General features: G+C 42.5%; 1 protein-coding gene across 5 annotated transcripts in view; it reads right to left on the bottom strand.

The window, feature by feature from the left end:
• The window catches only part of LRRC3B (leucine rich repeat containing 3B), a 91263-nt gene that overhangs the window by 55960 nt on the left and 14909 nt on the right, over positions 1-20394 (bottom strand). The window lies entirely within an intron of this gene.

Here is a 20394-nt window from a genome sequence, read left to right as displayed (position 1 = left end):
AAGCAGAAGTCCTCGATGATATAAAAAACAAAACATTAAATGCTTTAATTATCTCCTTGACATTTAAGGGTTTTTCAGCCACTTTCATACAAGCTTCTGATCTGTATTACGTTCTGGAACCCTACAAAGAAGGTAAGGAGGTGCTTTTCCTCCTAACTGAACAGACAAGGCTCTGCAGCTCAGAGAGCTCAAATGAGTGAGTCATGCTTACATAGCTAGGAACTGGCAGAAAAAAAGAATGTGAACCTGGATTCCATAACTCAATCTAGGTCTTTGTCTACTATCCTATGCTAAGTGCTAAGTTGCATACAAAGCATATCCACATACCTTACTTCATTCTAATTTTGATCTTAAATTACCCTGTGGAGTGGAAAGCATCAGGGAGATTGATTCTGATTTTCAGATGAGAAACTTGTCAAGTGGCTCTTAGTAATGGGTCATCAGGATTGAAAACCCAATCTTTGCGTTCCCAGACTAGGGAGATTTCCTCTGCTCCCTTGATGTGAGTATTCTCAGAATTCATTTCCTCCTCTTCTTGGAAACCTGGCTTGACTACATTCCACAGCCTTCCCCATAATTAGGGGGAGCCATTTGACTGAATTCTGGCTAATGGAATGTGTGTGCAAGAAATGCACACCCCTCGTAAAGCTTGGCGTATGAAAGTTTTCCATGCACACTCCTCTAAACCTCTTTGCTCCTGAAGAGGGGAACGATGGCAAACACGGAAGCCATGTGTTGGTGGTAACAGAGCCATAGGCAGCTGAGGTCCCTGAATGACTCTATGGAGGAAAGTCACCTTTCCCTCCCACCTTACCATCAGCTATAAACTGCCCTGGACAACCATGTGATTAAGAAATAAAACTTTCGTTGTGTTGAGTCATGACATGTTTGGGTCAATTTGGTCAAACGGTTAGATTATCTTGGCTAGGGTACACAAGCAGCCTCCCTGGTTGCCAGCCCATCTGGGGAGCAGCGGCAGCAACGTGAGTCTTGCTCTGTTTCACAGAGACGATCAAATCCTTCCCCGCAGTGATTGTTCAGGACGCTCATAAATCACTGAGCCAAAGCAACATGGGGAGAGGGTCACCCGGGCACGGCCATTTGGAGGCAGTGTAGAGAAGGAGAGGAGATGAACTGTGAGCAATCCTCAGTCTGGGGCTCGCTCTCTCATTGATTCGCTATGCAAGCCTGGCTGGTCCTTCAGGTTCTGAGTCTTGGTTTCCTCATCTATAAAAGGGTGATGATAAGCAACAATCATGTGACGGTAAAGTTTAAGCCATGCCACAATTTAAGTGATACGCTTGGCACAGACCCTGGTATCCCATAAAGGATACCGGGTAAGCAGCAGGCATCGTGAATATTTAGCATGAGCACTGGGGGGGCTTCTCGGTCCCCACAACACAGCTGGAATTGCCGCTGAAGGTAATACGGGTAATTAGTAATAGAAAAGCAGAGATACGAGCTCTGCTTCATTTGGTATTCTAAAGAGGACACAGCCACAAAGGACGGTGAAGACAATGAAAAAGATACAGGTAGCTGCTGTTGAGGCAAACAGGGCAGATGAGTTAGTGAAATTAACCCAAGTGTATTTGTCTCCAGCGCTACTGGGTTTTACTCATAATCCTAGGTCAACCTGTCAAGTAAATCTATTTATCAGCAGAATGCCTTAGTCATGCAATCGTAGCAGGCTCTAGATTGGATTCTACTAATAGTCTACATAAACAAAGCAGCATGTAACTCAAGATAAGGACATCATTATGCCTCTCAAAGGCTTTAAGAGAATTCCAGAGGGTTAGCAAGAATTACAATTCCTTCTCCATTGGTCACTGGCTTTAAAGATAGGGTCATAATCATCGGCCAAAGCAACCTTTTTCATGACACATCCCCAAAGGCAAGAGAAACAAAAGATAAAATGAATTTATGGGACTTCATCAAGATTAAAAGTTTCTGCACAGCCAAGGAAACAGTCAGAAAAACTAAGAGGCAGCCCACGGAATGGGAGAATATATTTGCAAATGACACCACAGATAAAGGACTGGTATCCAAGATCTACAAAGAACTTCTCAAACTCAATACACGAGAAACAAATAAATCAAAAAATGGGCAGAAGATATGAACAGACACTTTTCCAATGAAGACATACAAATGGCTAACAGACACATGAAAAAATGTTCAAAATCATTAGCCATCAAGGAAATTCAAATCAAAACCACACTGAGATACCACCTTACACCAGTTAGAATGGCAAAAATAGACAAGGCAAGAGACAACTATTGTTGGAGAGAATGTGGAGAAAGGGAATCCCTCCTACATTGTTGGTGGGAATGCAAGTTGGTACAGCCACTCTGGAAAACAGTGTGGAGGTCCCTTAAAAAGTTAAAAATTGAGCTACCCTACGATCCAGCCATTGCACTACTGGGTGTTTACCCCAAAGATACAGACGTAGTGACGAGAAGGGCCATATGCACCCCAATGTTCATAGCAGCAATGTCCACAATAGCTAAATCATGGAAGGAGCCGAGATGCCCTTCAACAGATGACTGGATTAAGAAGTTGTGGTCCATATATACAATGGAATATTACTCAGCTATCAGAAAGAACGAGTTCTCAACATTTGCTACAACATGGACAGCACTGGAGGAGATAATGCTAAGTGAAATAAGTCAAGCAGAGAAAGACAACTATCATATGATTTCTCTCATCTATGGAACATAAGAACTAGGATGATTGGTAGGAGAAGAAAGGGATAAAGAAAGGGGGGGTAATCAGAAGGGCGAATGAAACATGAGAGACTATGGACTATGAGAAACAAACTGAGGGCTCAGAGGGGAGGGGGGTGGGGGAATGGGATAGGCTGGTGATGGGTAGTAAGGAGGGCACGTATTGCATGGTGCACTGGGTGTTATACACAACTAATGAATCATTGAGCCTTACATCGGAAACCGGGGATATACTGTATGGTGACTAACATAATAAAAAATCATTAAAAAAAAAAAAAGATAGGGTCATAATGTTTGCTCTATGACTGCAGACTTATTTCTCTTATTACTTTCTTTGCCTAGGAATTTTGAAACTACTTTGGAAAGTTTCCATTTACCGTAGCGCTTAGTGAATACAGAACACAGACACAGACACATATATGGACACTGCAGTGTTACCATTGCTTCAAACCTGATCGACGCTTCACGAAAATAAAATGTGCCCATATAAATCTATAGCCATGCAGTACGCTATTTTCAAATTCCATGGCATTCCAAATTCTCATTATTCTCTTATCTGGTACTGCATTTTAAAAATGACAATCATGGGGCGCCTGGGTGGCTCAGTCGGTTAAGCGGCCGGCTCCTGATTTCAGCTCAGGTCATGATCTCAGGATCCTGGGACTGAGCCTCTTGTGGTGCTCCGTGCTCAGCAGGGAGTCGGCTTGAGGATTTTCTCTTTCCCTCCCCCTCTCCTTCTTTCCCTGCCCCCACTCATGTGCGCTCTCTCTCTAAAATAAATAAATAAATCTTTAAAAGAAATGACAATCACTAAATCCAAGTGTATTTAGTTACATTATATGTTACCAGTTAAGTTCATTCACACCGACAGCAAGTACAGTCTTCCTGGGAGTATCAAACCATCGGGAGCTGCCTTTTCTGCAGGCAGAATAAAAGGGAATGATTAGATCTGAAAGAATCCTCAAAGATTTATTGTTGTGATTTTTACCATGTTTCTCAGCGACATCCCTTGTAGGAATTTCAGTGTTCCAGCTGACACCTGGCAGGCCATGAATGCATTCTCTGGGGCAAGGAACACTGACAAAATGCCCATTGCCCCCAGGCAGAGCCAACAAAGGCCACTGCCAAAGACTGGGTGTCTCCGCCTCTGAGCTATCTCGTTTCCATCCCTTCTCCTCCAGACTCATGGCCACCGCCCTGTCTGGTGCTGTTCTGTCTTTAACACCTCTTTCACCAAGAGTCCGGGCCTCAAAGTCAGGATCATTGGCAGCTGAGAGTAACTATCAAGAAATGCCTTTGTTTTATTTCTATAGTATTGGATCCTAAGGTTAAACTTCTATTTACGAAAAGTGCTACTAGTTTTCCATTAAGGGAGTTGTGTAAGTATTGATGGAAATACATATAGGTAAATATTCTTTATAGATATATTTAAGTAAAAAATAAGTCCATTTAGGGCGCCTGGGTGGCTCAGTCGGTTAAGTGTCTGCCTTCGGCTCAGGTCACGATCTTTGGGTCCTGGGATCAAGTCCTGCTCAGGGCTCTCTGTTCCTCAGGGAGTCTGCTTCTCCCTTTACCTCTCCCCCATGCTCCTGTGCTCTCTCTCTCTTTCTCACGCTCTCCCTCTCTCAAATAAATACATAAAATCTTTTTAAAAAATTAGTCCATTTAAAGAAAAAGACCAGGAAATTATACTCAAAAATCATGAAGATGTAAGCTAAGGACTAAAGTTAGGAAATGCCATTTAAAAGCAACATGAGCCTCCGAATGTGATGGAGGGTTGGGGTTTCGGCTTTCCTGCAGGTACTTGGTACACACCCGTGCTATGTTCACTAAAAAACGATAGAATAAAACATCTGCAAAGAGGAGTCGGAGAGGCTGCTGGGAGCCTCTGCTTTCTGTTTAACATGCACAACTAGCAGTGTTAGGAAGCAGCGTTTTGGAGATAAGTGAGTCCCGAAGTGTACCCTCTCCTTTCTTTTTCAGCGGAAACAGTGGCTGGCAGGCAGGCTGCATCTGGCCCGGGCTCCCATCTGAACCGGGTCAGGCGCCACAGGCCGTGGCCGTGGCTGCGGCAGCCCGTCTTCAACGCGGGGGCATTCTGCAAGAAATGGCAGCTGCTTTGTCCAAGGAAAATGTGCTTTTTCTCAGCTGTATTGAATGTGGAGCAAATTTTTTTAAGTGGTCAAAAATAACAGGTTTGGTTGTTAGGGTTGTTTTCTTTTCTCTCTAAAATGGTTCCCCGGACGGCAAGGGCAGTACACGTACAGCTTGCCCAGCCAAGTTGCAAATGACAAGTTCGCGTCTACCCCGTGTCCTCACTCCTGCTGCAGCCTCAGCCCCCACCCCCTCCCGTTCCCAGGACCCCATTCTCATCAGGAAGGGATTGGGCCCACAGGCAAATACACAGGACACAAGGTGCCCAGCTCTGAAAAAGAAAAGAAAGCGTTTTCTTCTCCTCTCTTTTTGCATAGTCGAGGGGAGGTTAAAATACAACAAAATAGTCCCACTTTTCAACAAAAATGAGTTCTGCCAGCCATAGAAAGGCTTGTGAACCAGATGCCACTTCTCAATGGTTTAAGAAATATGTGACCTGGAGAATCACCTCAATTCTGTCACCTGTAAAGTGGGGTTCTTTTATCTGACCCGAACATCAATGGAATATTGTAAGAAACATTTAGACGTTATCTTTAAAGTGCTTGTGGTTCTCAGGGAGGAACAAACGGTGTATGGAGTGAGACCATAAAATAAAGCATCCAAAAATGAATGAAAACTAACGAACAACCATTTGTCTCCGATGGTTACCTTTTCCTAGGAAACTGCATATTAGATTTCATCCACCTGGTAGCCAAGCCCCTTTACAGCATATCGTGATACTCGGTGATATTAGCTCCTGCTGTATATTCCCTTATGCCTCCAGGCCACAGCCGAAAAGACCAAACAAAGCAACAACAACAACAACAAAAAAAACCTTCGCACTTTTCCACTACAGGCTTTCTCATCTCTGTTTGCTTATGCCGTTCCCGCTCTCTGGAACATTCTCCTTACCCCCTGCCAGGAAAGTCTTTGCTATTTCTCTTTCCTCTTAAGTACATCTAGAGTGCACCCACATTTCTCGTCAACATTTATTATGCTAATCTTATTATATAGTTGTGTATCAGGACCACCTGGCAGATAACTACTGATGGCTTAGCCCTAGCCTTAGCAATTCCGATCTCATGTGTGCGGAGGAAAGCCTGGAACTTGGAAGATTTTAGAAGCCCTCCAGAAGATTCTGGCACATAGTGAAGCTTGAGAACCATCGCTCTACATTCTTACAGTCTTCTCTAGGCCTCTGCTATTGGACCGTGAGTTTCTTCTGTTTGCCCGTCTTGGTACAGAGAGATGGGAGGCCCTCCATTTCAACAATCTGAATGGATCCAGGCCTGGGCTTGCTAAAGCCTCCCCTGGTCTTGTTCCAGGACCCCTACAATTCTGATGGATTTTCGGTCTGGTTCTATGACATTATTGTGCAGTTATTAGAAACAGACCACCAGGAATAGGAAGGCATCGCAATTCAGCCAGGCTGGGGACTGCTTCTGCATCTAGGAAATGTATCATGCAGATTATGTTAGGTTCTTCATTAGACATGGAAAAAACAGCCATCTGGTGCCACCAAGTATGGACATTACAAACTTTTTCTCCAATATCCACATGATATAAATTGCCTCTTTACTAAACTAAATGCCACCCATGAGATGAACAGTTGTTTTCAATATGGTGGCTTTCAGTATGGTCGGGCATAACTATTTCATGACACACACATGGGTATAGTCTGTTCTCGAAAACAAACAGTTCAGAGTGGGTTATATTATAATTCGTAGTAAAATCTAACACCTGGCCCTGAGCGGTAATCCGATAAATGATTTAAGGGTCTAAAACACGCAGCACGATCAAACGTTCTCAAAATCTCTGCAAGACTCCAGGTTATCTGACTGTTGTTTAACGGACACTGTCAGCTTTCTTCTCCGTGAGTTCTTCTTTCTGACAGTTTACATGTTTTGTTTTATACTCCATCTCTCTCATCCTCCCAGAGGCTTAAATCAGTGAGAAATGGCATGTCAGTTTCTCCTAAAACATTATTAATGACAGACCAATTTCTGCAACATCTGAACTCACATGTATAATCCAAGCCCATCTTTGAAAATATTTCAAATCAGTCTTTCCACCGTCTTTGTTACTCTGCCTGAAGAAAAATGACAGGCATTCTAGATTTCATGGAGAAATTGTCCAGATACAGGCTGTGGCTAACACTAGTCGGCTGAACTAAATGTCAGGGAGATGCAAGTCATTTTCCTTTCATTAATTCTCATTAATATCTTCTTCTTAGCTCATTTTTTCTTTCCCACCTATCATTGTTCTTTTTTTTTTTTAATCCACTCTTTTAGGCATTTTTGTTCTCTCTTCCTTAGTCCATTCCCTGACATCTCATTCATTTTTTTTTAATCTCACAAGCTCAGCCTCTGGTTTCGGGGTGACCTCTCCCTATGTGTGACTCTATGGGGGATGCTGTCATCCCTTCACTTGCTCCTTGACCCTGACCATGTCCTGCACTAGTGGCAGTGGAAACTGCAATGCCCTCCAGGAACAGATTCCAGCACATTCCAGATGCAGGCTTATGCCAAAATAAAAATGTGCATGCAGATGGACAAGAACTGGGAAGAGAAAAACCCAGAAAAAATTGAAAATATGTTTTAGCATGGTGAAATTTCAGGAGACACTTTGTTTACTTCCCTTAGTGTTGTGATAACTTTGTTATGGCAGTATTTTATAGCAGAAATTTACAGTTTCAAATAAAAAAGTATGCACTTTTTAAAAAGTTGACTTCAAGTCTCTAAAACGTCTATGAGTTGTTTGAAAAAAAATGTGGGATTGAGGGGTGGGTAATGCAAAGAATGAGACAGAAAATAATGAGTATCTTTGTGGAGGCATTCTTAGTACACGGACGTAGGAAATTCACCCATCCTCCTTGTGCACACTAGACTCTGTGAACTAACGCATTTCTACACATTCTTGCCCCCCAAGGACCATCTCTTTTATTCTCGCAGGATTGGTGCTGACGCTGTTCTCCTAACCCTCTGGAGCCCTGCATTTAGTTCCCTAGCTCTTCTGTGCTACTCCTTCTGCTTCTGTCTTCCACCCCACTTCACAGCTGTGCAGTGACATCTAACACTTCCCGGCAGCATATGCTGGCAGAAGCAGGTGCCAAAGCAGTAGAGACTGGGAGAAATGGAGAGGACCCCATGAAGGGTCGGGCTCTGCCTCACAGGGCCCAGCTGTCCTTCGTCCCTGGTCCCAGGGACAGGGCAGGTCCAGATAATCACACTGGTATTATTATTTTCTCATCTATTAAATTGCCTTTTTTTTTTTTTTAGAATTCATTGAGATAATACATATTAAAGGGCCTAACCATAGTAAATTTTCAATATATGTTAATTTTTATTACATATCCCCTTCTGAGTTAGGCCTCCAGTCTGAACCAATGGGTAGAAAAGTTGGGGGCAATTTTCCATTGACATCAAGTTTAGGCAAAAAGGCACTTCTGTAACCTGTTTGAAGGTCTTCTCATTCTCCCCACAGATGAGCTCCAGAGAAAAGAAAATAAATGAAAGGTCTCTGTGGGGTGTATGATGACACTTTATTCATTCATTCACTTAACAAATATTTACTGAGCATTGACTATATGTCAGACTATCTTACTGGTGTCTAGGATACAACATTGATAAAGCAAATTTCCTGGCCCCATGGAAATTGAGAGTAGCAGAGAAGACAAATACTCAACAAGTGAGTAGGCATACACACACACACACACACACACACACACACACACACACACAACATGCTCACGTATACTATGTCGGGGGTGATGAGTGCTATGGAGAAAATCAATCTGGGGTAAGCATGACAGAGAGTGGGGGCTGGGGAGGGACTGCATATTGCAGATGGTTGCTCAGAGGAAGCTTCTCTAATAAGGTGACATTCAGTACAGCCTTCTCTGGGGACCTCCCAGGAAATTGTTCTTCAGTAAAACAAACACAACTGACACATAAGAATCCTCAGTATGTATGACTCGTGGACTAAATCATTCTGATCACACCCCTTTCCTACATGCAAAAAAATGGTTTTCAGTGATAATTATGAAAGGGGACAAATATATTTATTTCATGTAAATATGCATTAAAATATGCATTGACCAAACAAAATCATGGACTCTAAAGTATCCAAATATTAGAAACAAACCAACAAACAAAAACCACAAGTGGTCACAGAGGATGAAAGAATTAATGTAACTCAAGTTCTATTCAGTTTTAGTTCTCCACTGCTAATTCCAAATCTACGATTTAAATGCAAGAATACAGATACCACAGGGACTGGGGACACAAGCTCTGCCTGAAGCAAGGGAAGGATCTCGGATCTGTTAAATCCTTTTTATTAAGTGGACACCTGAGGCCACGTGTGCTAGTCAGACTATTGGGACTTCTCCAAATGAACACCCATGTATAATCCGGCATTTATTAGATAATAATAAATAATGTCCTAATTTGGAGTTTACATATATTAAGAACATTTAAGTCACCACAGCAACACATATTTTTAGGAGGAAAGAGTACTTTAATGCTGACATTATTTAGATGTGCTAGTGTTTGGTGATAATAAGAAGCAGAACCACTCAGTGGCTTTTATGACAGTTTTGAATCCTCTGTGCACCTGCTTATTGCCTGCCTGCAGGGTATGTGACTCCCCCATCCCACCCGAGACATGCCGCTGATGGAGTAAGCTGAGTGACCCCTCCCTTCTCATTTCCAAATCTCAGTGTGATCCTGCCTTCTAAATATGTTTCACACTCTCCTTCACGGACCCCTTACAGGCCTAGAATACAGCAGCCCGTATCTTGGAAGTAAAGTGATAGGACACAGTTACAGAAGCTCAGCAAAAAAGCCTGTTTGATGCCCATAGAAATGGAGCCACCCAACCTTTGCATTTATTAGAAAGAGCATTGCCCCACTCTTGAGAGCAAATAAAAGATATTGACTTAATATTTATAATGTGTAACGTGGCAAGCTAGGCATTGAATAGGGGTTTGCAAAGTTATGAGACATGGTCTTGGAACTTAAGACATAGCTTGGACACAGCTTATAAAAGGCAAAAAACATAGAGTAAATAAATTCAAAGATAGAAGCTTATTAAAAAAGAGGGATTACTTTAATCAGGGGTGGTCAAGGCAAACGTCTGCATTAGGGTTTGACCCAAGCCTCCAAAGGATGCAATGAGGGGCTCCTGGATGGTTCAGTCAGTTGAGTGTCTGACTCTTGATTTTGGCTTAGGTCATGGTCTCAGGGTCCTGAGATGGAGGCCATGTCATGCTCAACGGAAAGCCTGCTTGTCCTTCTCCCCACCCTTCTGCCCCTCTGTGCGCGTGCTTTCTCTCTCTCTCTCTCTCTCTCTCTCTCTATCTAATCTATCTATCTAAAATAAATACATAAAATCTTTTTTTTAAAGATTTTATGTATTTATTTGACAGAGATAGAGACAGCCAGCGAGAGAGGGAACACAAGCAGGGGGAGTGGGAGAGGAAGAAGCAGGCTCATAGCAGAGGAGCCTGATGTGGGCTCGATCCCATAACGCCGGGATCACGCCCTGAGCCGAAGGCAGACGCTTAACCGCTGTGCCACCCAGGCGCCCCTATAAAATATTTTTAAAACAAAGGATACAGTGACATTGGATGAGTAGAAGAAAGAGGAAGGAGGAAGTCTTCAGTGGAGACTACATCAGGGGTGTAGAAAATGAGGTGTGTTAAGCAGTCAAGCAACAGTTTGGATGATATCCAACATGAGCATTGAGATGCACCATGGAATATATTAGAGGAAATAGAATGGGACCACGGGTGGCCTTGAAAGCCAGGTTAAGGAGTTTGACTTTATTGACAGCCGAGGGTCACCACATGCTTTACTCAAGGGGATAACCAAACCAAAGTGGTATTTTAGGAAAATGAATCTGCTGGTAATATGAAGTAATATGAAGGACTGAGGTAAAGGAAGGGGGTAAAGAAGGAGCAAATTTGCATACAGGCATGAAGTGATAAAAGAACTTGAGGAAATTCTCCTTCAAATATAATGGAATGTATGACATTAGACACACGGTCAAACATCACAAAATTAAAACTCAGAGTTTGGATTAAATTTTAATTTGGGGAGCATGCAGATATGGGTTTGAGGAAAATAGTCACACAATTGGCATCTAGTCAAATTCCCTTATATTTGCTGACCTAGTATTCTGAGCTAAAGATTCGGAGCTACATTCCCAAAGGAACAATATAGAAAAGTCAGAGGGGAAAGAGTTCTCTTCAAATGCTGGAGCTCAAATGTTAGTTTCTCTACAAAAGCCAGTAGACGCTTTCCATCTTCAAACACAAGGAAACAAACCAAAGAATCACTTGCATGAAGCTCCAGTAAAATTCTGTCTGGTGGTTGGCCCCTGTTGGGACAGCCTGGCCTTGCACCAGACACTACAATATGAAACCCTTCAGAATGCAAGATCTACTTTCTATTTCTGATTCTTTTCTTGAAAACTTAAATGACTTCAGTTATAAACACTAAAAAATAAAAAAAATAATCCTCCAAATGAGCTCTATTTCAGGGCTGCACTTAATTTAAGATTTCTCCTGTGCTACTTAATTCACCTCTCCTCTTTAAATAAAGCTTCCTACAAGAAATCTTCAGCTCTTCAAAAGAGAAAAAATGCTCCACTCTCATTTGTGAGTTGTCTTAAGGGAGAGATGCAAGTTTAAGAGAGTCCAGACAGTCGGTATATTGGTCTTTATTATAAATAATTTTCTGATTTTAAGGCATGGTCCATATTACAAATTGCATGTCCATTCTTCAAGTCATCAAATTCAAAATAATATAATTGAAATATTTTACATCAAGCATCAAAGTCCTTGTGCTATATACATTTTTTTTTTTTTCAGTAGACGGGAGCATTTGTCTGAGGGTTTTTCTTGGGAGAAAAAGACCTTACATCCTAGGAGGTGAGGTCAGGATTCTGATCTTCTGGGGAAGGAAGAGGAGGAAACAGACTGGATATTCAGTCTCCTTTTCTGACTCAGTTTACCAAAATCCTTGCACTTTGAGAAACAGGGAGAACATCCATTTTGAGAGCCACAGGTGAAGTAATTTTTCCCAACATTTGTCAAGATTGGTTTCAGTTTCTTAAGCTGGAGATTTGAATTTCCACTGAAACGTAAAGAATTCCTTTTAATTTCCTGGGGAAATGGAGAAAGAGTCAGGAGGGGAAAACGCAGGCAGCCCTGTACACTGTGTCTACAATTAGGTGGCGAAGAGAAAGGGGTTTTCACCGTGAAATTCATCGTTTGCTGCCTGATTCAGTCTCTATCAGGACGGTTTTCACACTTACAAAAACCCATCTTTCTAAACATCATGAATAATGGATGGAGATTTCTGAAACCCCTTCCTTTCCCTCCACAATTCAAATCAAGCTCTTTCAAAGCCAACATACTACATCTTGATTGAAGCCTGAAAAGGTTATAAATAGTAAAGGGTGAAAAATTTCCACAAAGGTAGGTAGATTTAAAAAAAAATCCTTATACCATACACAGGCAAGATGTACTCGCAGCTCATTATCAACACTGTCCTCCTTCATCACCGCGCTGATGTCATGAGAGAACAAGGAACAAAGAGGGGCCGGGGACCACCACGTTTGCCTCCAAGCTGAAACCTCTGCATTATCCTGTCTCCCCCAAACCAGGCATATGATGCCATTTTCTTGAAGCTAAACTTGGCCCAGGGAAGCTGTGTGTAACTTGAATTCTTAATACAGTCTCCCTCGGACGCTGGCCATTGTTTGAATGCCGCATGCTCGGTGCGCTCTAGAGAACTGAAGCTTCCACCTGTAAACTGTTCGCTGAGCACCAATTTCCAAGCTGGAGGAATTTTTGTTTCTCGTGCTTCGAATTCCTCTAGGTTTTGTGTGAAACTCTTGCCAATGTTACAAACACCAGATCTTTACAGAGAAGGCTGTAAGAATATGAAGAGGATACTTCAGGCGGGGGCAATGGAAGGGGTACTTCATGCATGAGATGGAGAAGGCTTAATGATAATAATGTTATTTGCATGGTGTCCATCTCTCAGGGAGTCCCCAGTGACTTTCATGCAATGAATACACACTGAGTGACCAGTATGAACCAGGTGCTGCTATGCCCACACCAGTCAAGGCCCCTGCTCCCGAGAAGCTCAGGGCTGAGAGCGAGAGACACATAATAAACATCAAACACAAATGTGTCACCTAGATAAGATAGTGAGAGAGGCCATGACGAAAATCCATGAGGTCCATATGTTAGAGATGAGGAGGCTGTTCTTAGGGGAGTTGTTCAAGCTGAGAACTGAAAGAAGTGAGTAGCCGGCGATGGAGTAATCTGAGGGAGGGCCATGTCAAGCAGAAGGAAGTGCACGTTCAGCAGCTTTGAAGCAGCGACCTGCGTGGCGTGTCCTACAAACAGCAAGAAGGCCAGCACTATGGATGGGAGCTTTGGAGAGAATGATAAGAGGTGGGTTGGAGAGGTGGGAAGGGCCTCCCTACTTGGAAGTACATGACCATGCATAAAGAAACAAGATGGAGGAGGAGGAGGAAATGGGGCTCATATTTGTTGAGTGTTTACTAGAGGCCAGGCTTTCAGCCAAGTTCACAGTCATAAGTGGTGGGGGCTGGAACTCACACCAGGTTCCCTGAGTCCAAATCCTCAAATCCTGTATGTGTTATACTAATGCCATGCTGCCCAGCCCACACCCTGCCATCTGGAAGGCCAGCTTTGGTTCACCCAGGTGGAAATGGGAAAGATGAGGAAAAATAATATTCTGAATCCCACACAGGATCCTTTTCACCTGCTGGCCTATGTCCTGAGAGATTTCCTGGGAGGGGCATAATTTTGGTCCGGAATTTAAAAGTTGCAATTTCTCGAAATGCAAAGGAGTATTGTCTTCACTTCCTATCTTTGGTGGCCTCTGGTCTAAAGAATCAGCTGACTGTCTCTACACTCTGAGGCAAATTCAAGCACTAAACATAGAATATAGTTATCAGATGAAACTAAAAGGTTGACTGGAAAAGAAAAAAAATAAAGCATATTTAATGCCTCTAGGAAATGAATCCAAATGGATCTTGATTAGTGTTGCAAGGAGAATGCAATATAAGTTCTTTCCACCACCTTCCTTTAAGCAAGTTTGAATACTCTCTCTGACACTGCTTTTACCTGAGCTCAAATTGCTTTAGAAACCTGTCATATTGAATTAGCAAAAGAAGATAGTAATTCAGAGGGGTGCCAATGTGGCATTATTGAAAATTGTTGGCTGGAAGGCTTCCTCTGCAGGATTATTTGGGGACAGTAGCTCACTTTCATCACCACGTGTCAGTATGAGCAAATGATGGGCTTTCTGTGGCTTCTGGATTTAACCTTTTAGAAAGCCTACCATACAGATGAGAAGAGTACGCAGAACACCTGCACTCACCAAACAGAGAGAGAGGACACATGTGAGAGCAAGAGCACATCCATGTGTTGGCTCCATTCTGGTCACTTGGCATGGACCAATGCCAGAAACACAGACCCTGTGGCAGCCCAGCAGAACAGTCGGGTTTCAGAAGACCCTTGACCTTGACATCCAACTCTAAGGCTATGAGAATTAGGAATAAATAGCACAAACATATAAAATAAAATACTCTCCCCTCATGATCTTAATGATGGGCCATCTCTTTGGAGAAGCCTTCCATGACCATCCTATCTCCCCCTGCTTCATCACTCCCTGTCATGTTACCCTTTCTTTATAAGATGAAACAAGTTTTGAAATCACCCAATTAATTTTCATTACTTGCCTGGCTACTTCCATCCCTCCCATCCCAGAACACGATCTCTATGAGAAGCAGAATTTTAACCACCCTCCACCAGCCCTAGGAACAATGCCGGCAGCATACTAGGCACTCAATAAATATGAACTGAAAGACTTTAGACTTCACAAAAATCTCATTATACAAGAGCAGGGGCTATTTTCTGTGCAAGAGTGTTGTTTTATCAGCTGTAACAGTGACGTCTACGCAAGCAAGAATCCAGGCAATCACCATGAACCATCTGCTGACAAGAGACTGGCTGTATGTCTACCAGTTGGTGGAGGTAACCTTAGCTGTGGAAGAGCCATGGGGCGATTTTGGTTCTCCACACCAAAGTGAGCACGCCCCGTAGTCAGCTCAAGACAGATGCCATCCAACTATTCAGCACCTCCTTCTTGAGCCGTACAACAAAAATCGCACATTATCTCTGAGACTTCTCTACCTCTGAAAGTCTGATATTTTCCTGCAGCTCTTTATTTTGAACAACTGTAAGGTCTAAGACCTCAGAAAGGGTGCAAGAATTGCACAATGAACATGGTGGACTAACCAGCTGTTAAATATTCTGTCACGGGGTGCCTGGGGGGGCTCAGTTGGTTAAACATTGGAGTCTTGATTGCAGCTCAGGTCATGATATCAGGGTCCTTAGATCGACCCCGCATCGGGCTCCATGCTCAGCAGGGAGTCTATTTCTCCTTCTCCCTCTGCCTCTTCCCTGCTCTCTCTCTCTCTCTCTCTCAAATAAATAAATAAATGAATCTTTTTAAAACATAAATAGACTGTCATATTTGTTTTCCCTATTCTTGTACATACGTGAGCATGCATGTGTGAATGTGTGCAAACGTGTCTATGGGTGTGCACATGTCTGTGTGTGGTGTGTGTATACGTCTATATATGTGTACACATGGGCATTATCTATGTATATTGGGCTTGAATTATTTGAGGGTTCATTGCAGACACTGATGTACTTCATCCCTAAATACTTCAGCATAAATCTCCTTAGACCAAGAACAGTCGCCTCTACTGCAATTATCACACTCAGAAAATGTAAACTTTATAACTATACAGTTTTCTAATAAGCAGTTGGTTTTCAAACCCCTTAAATGTCCCCAAAAGTCCTCTATAACTTCTTCTTTTTGATCCAGAGTCCAATCACATATCATGCATTATATTTAGTTGTCCTCTTCCTTGAATCTTCTTTAATCTAGAATGGTTCCCAAGCCATGTTTATTTGTTTATTTTTGGCCCTTTACGACACTGACATTTTTGTAGGGTCCTGGGTCAGCTGGTTTACAGAATTTCCTTTCATTGTAATTCACCTGATTGTTTCCTCTAATTATATCCAGGTTAAAGTCTCTCGTTCTAGATACCTAACATGACCGATATAAAGTAGATGTGAAATAATTATGGCTCCCAAAAAGGGATGTTTAGGCTGAAATACCAAGCCAATGAAGAATAAGAACCCTTCTGACATAGGTATCAGGTCCACCTGATACAAGAGTCTCCTCCATCTGTTAAAAGTCTCATCAGTGCAATCAAGTTAGTGCTTCCAACATATCGGTCACTCACATACCGCCTTCAAGAGTTTTGTTACACCCAGGTTCAACCTGTGTTAGCATTTATGCAATCTTCTATTTCAATTTAATTTCTTTATTTAAACTATCATCCTAAGAAATAATATCCATAGAAATGATTTTGCTATGCTTGCTGTATTTTTCTAATACCTATCAAAGTACACAAAAATACCCAAAGCAAATTTATGCACATCTAAGATGACTGCCCATACCACAGTGGGCTTCTTGGGGAAATACTGAGTAGAGTATGGTCCTATTGTGATTATGTGTGTCGTGCATGTGTGTGTAGACAGAGCTGGCATAAAAGGCTTTCTCAAGAACTAAGGAAACAAGAAGGTGCCAAGGTTGTTGGGCCAAGCCAGGGACAATACCCAAACAAATGGCAAGTCCTGCAATTCCTGAGAGGCACAGCTGCTATCCCCAGTCCCCTGACATCAGATTGATTGCTTCTCTATTCATTTCCCAGGCTCTCAATAGGCGAGACTGAAAACAGGCTCAGCAAAACGCTGCTCAGGCAAACTCAGACACTGATGGAAGGAATCACTGTGTCCTCCAGAATATCGCTCTTTGTGGCCTGTAAAATATGCACATTGGATCATAGAATTCCTGATGTTTCATACCCCTCTACGTCTGCCAGAGGAGACTGAGGCCCAGGGATGCTGGGTGGCTTGTCCAAGGTCATACTGCTAGTTGGTGGCAAACCAGGAACTTCAACTACAACTTCAGATCCCCAGGGCCAGTTTATTCCATACCTCAGGCTCAGGACCGAACCTATATAGTGTGTGTGTGTGTGTGTGTGTGTGTGTACACATACATATACACATCCATACATATACCATTACATATCCATACATATGTCATTACACAAATAAAACCATATTTATACACACACATATATATAACCACATACATATATGCACATAAACACACACACACACACACACAAAACCATATTCTGGCCTCCTGAATCCCTCCTAAATGCTCTTTTAACCACAAATGTTCCCAGTCCCCAAGAGAAGGGCATTCTCTGAACCTCACCCTGTCATCTTGGTTAATCACCGAACAATCATCTTTCCCTGTGTCCCTTCATATGGGAAATATGTAGCCCAGCCCACACTCAAATGCTTCTAATAGTATTACTCATCTTAATTTTGGCCAGTGTACAATCATACTATTAAAAATCAGCATTAGACCTCCAGAAAGTTATTCTAGGGCTAGACCTCCCACCTCTTTTCTACCTCAGGTGAAAGCCTTGTGGAGTAGAAGGCCTGGGTGGCTCAGGGATATGTTGGGGAAGAGCCCACACCTGTACTGGTGGCTGGTAGATACCCAGCTATCCATTGGCCCAGGACACTCTCAGGGCCTCTCCCCTGTCTTTCATCCCAACACCCAATTGGTTACTAAGTTCTATGGCATCTGTCTCCCTAGAGTCTGTCTCCTCCATTCGTTCTTCTTCCCTACTGATACGTCTTGTGCATGCCCTCAACTTCCTCCCCTACACTGTTACAAGATCTCCCCCCTGGTATACCTGCCCATTGCCTGCCCACCAAGCCACCCTCTACACCAATGGCTCTCACGGTGTAGTCCAGGGACACCTGGGGTCCCTGAGACCCTTACATGAAGATGAGACTCCTTCCGTGATACTGTAGACATGATTTGACTGTAGATATGATATAGATTATTTCTGTAACGCTACAGATATAATATTAAAGATGTGGTTTGCCTTTCCTATGCTTATTCTATCATGAGTATACTGGGGAGTTTTCCAAAGGTTTTCTGACATGGGATATTACAACAGAGTGAATCCAGAAGCAGATAGGAGAATCCGACTGCATTCTAATAAGCCAGACATTAGAGATGTACAGACATGTACAAGGATGTCACTCTTCTCACTGAATTTTCATTCTGGAAAATAAGTTATTTTTCATAAAAATGTGTTTTTATGTTAGTATGTAATGAGTTTATTATTGTTATTTTAATGAATTAGTAATCATTTTATTGATTTTTCAGTTTTATTTTCAAATATGGTACATAAGGATCATATAATCCACATAAACAAAAACTGTTTGGGATCCTCCATACAGTAAATCCCTCATTCATGATAGCTCTTCCTCCCTGTTCATACCCTAATTCATACAGGTCTCCAGGTCTCCTGCCCCTCCTCTCTCTGTCAGGTGCAATATCAGTCTGATCTTGCCCTAAACCCATCCAGGGTCTCTAAAGCCCCTTTGAAGCCATTCTCACCAACTCACAGCCCAAGCAAATATGACTCTTCTCTGTGAGCTCATTGCTCCCAGCACATACATGTTGCACTCTGCCTGTAATGCTTTCTTTACGAGCTCAGTTTCCCATAGATTTCTCTCTCCCTCCCACGTCCACAAGTTCTCAGAGGTCAGAGACAGAATCTCACAATCTACATCTTTGTGAAATGACCTGAACACAGGGGAGGTGGAATCAATGTGACAGTGGACTTCTAAACATCAGACACAGGGAAAGAGAATGAATGAGAAAGGGTGGGATCAAAGAATTTCATACGTCCAAGCTGGGGAGGGCTCTGCATAAAGCGGTGCTTTTTAAAGCCACTAGGCACAAGGATTACTTAAGGAGCTTGTTAAAAATGCAGATTCTTCGCTCCACAGACACAGCCATTCTGACTTTGCTGGTTTGGGGCAGGGCCTAGAACTCTTCAGTTCAACAAAACACAGGGTATTCTGATGAAGGGGGTCCTCGGAACACACGTTAGGAACCACTAGCAAAAATAATACAGTGGAGGGGAGGGCTGCTCAGGGCAGTAGCTACTAGATCAGGCTGGGCTGAATCACCTGAGGTAGGGACAGCAAGGAAGACTTGATGAAAAGGCAGTTTCCTGAGCCCCACCCCCCCAACCCAAGTCTTCAGAATCAGAATCAGAGGTGCATCCAGTGGGGCTTAGAGTCTCAGGAAACTTTGCTCCTGTGGTTTAAGTGCTTAGTCATAAGAACCTGGAGCAGGGGTATTAACTTCTTGTCTTCATCCAATCATCTCCATTCATCCCTGAACCTCCATCTATGAAGCAGAGACCATATGGTGCCCCCGGAATGTACATGCTAAATACTCATAAGGAAAGATCCTTTGGAGGGTCATATGAAGGGAGTCTAAGGAGAAGATGGGGAGCTTTGGGGAAAATACTGGATTAACAAAAAGACCAAAAGAACTGTTTCATAGAGAGGATAAAAACACTGGAAGGATGAAGATCTCTCAAGTTTTCCTGAGTTTGAACGTCCACACTATGCTTATGGATCCTGCTCCCCTTGTTTCCCCATATAATCTAGACCCGCACCACCTGCTATGGTAACCCCCAGTCACAGTGGATACTGAGCACCTGAAATGTGGCTCCCATGATTGAGGAGCTAAATGTTGAATTTTATTTGTGATTCATTTAAATTTAAAACCCAATACGCCAGTTATTGGAAAACATTCAAGTATATTTGAAACAACAAGGATATGTGAACCTGCTTTTGCAATTGTCAATTTTGTGAAATCTGAACATAGGTCAAGTGTTTCTGATGAAAATTCAGTGTCCAAAGTGCAATGTGCTATATAAAATACACACTAGTTTCATGGACTCAGTATGAAAAAAAATTCAATATTTTAACTCGATCATATGTTAAAATGAGAATTTTGGATATATAGGGTTAAGTAAAAAAAACATTATTAAACTTAATTTCACCTTTTTCTTTTTACATGTTTAATGTGGCTCCTGGAAAATTTTAAATTCCCCAAGTAACTACCATTCCATTCAAGATGTATAGAATGTGACTACTGAATATTGTCATTAAATATTATGAAACCATCTTGGAACATTACTTTATAGAGGGAAATGAGTGTTCCTCTATAAATTAGTCACCCCAGGGACCGCAGGCGGATTCCAAGGATGCTATCATTTTGGAAACCCGATCTTTTCCAGATTTCATCCCTACCTGCCTCCCCCACGATGGAACAGCCTCCAGGACAGCTAACGAGTCCCTTCTGAAAAGCAGCCTCAGAATTTTCAAGTTCCAGTCTGGTGTTTACACACCTGATCACCTCTACCTTCAGGAGCCTTACTTCAAATGACTTTGGCTTATTTCAAAATGCCACACCCACCTTAAACGGTTTAACAATTCACACTGATGAGACCATTCACAACATTATGC

This window comes from Ursus arctos, unplaced genomic scaffold (assembly GCF_023065955.2).
Source record: "Ursus arctos isolate Adak ecotype North America unplaced genomic scaffold, UrsArc2.0 scaffold_20, whole genome shotgun sequence".
In the NCBI taxonomy this organism is placed as follows: Eukaryota; Metazoa; Chordata; class Mammalia; order Carnivora; family Ursidae; genus Ursus; species Ursus arctos.
The sequence above is the reverse complement of the archived record's forward strand: the minus strand, read 5'-3'. Positions and strand labels throughout refer to the sequence as shown.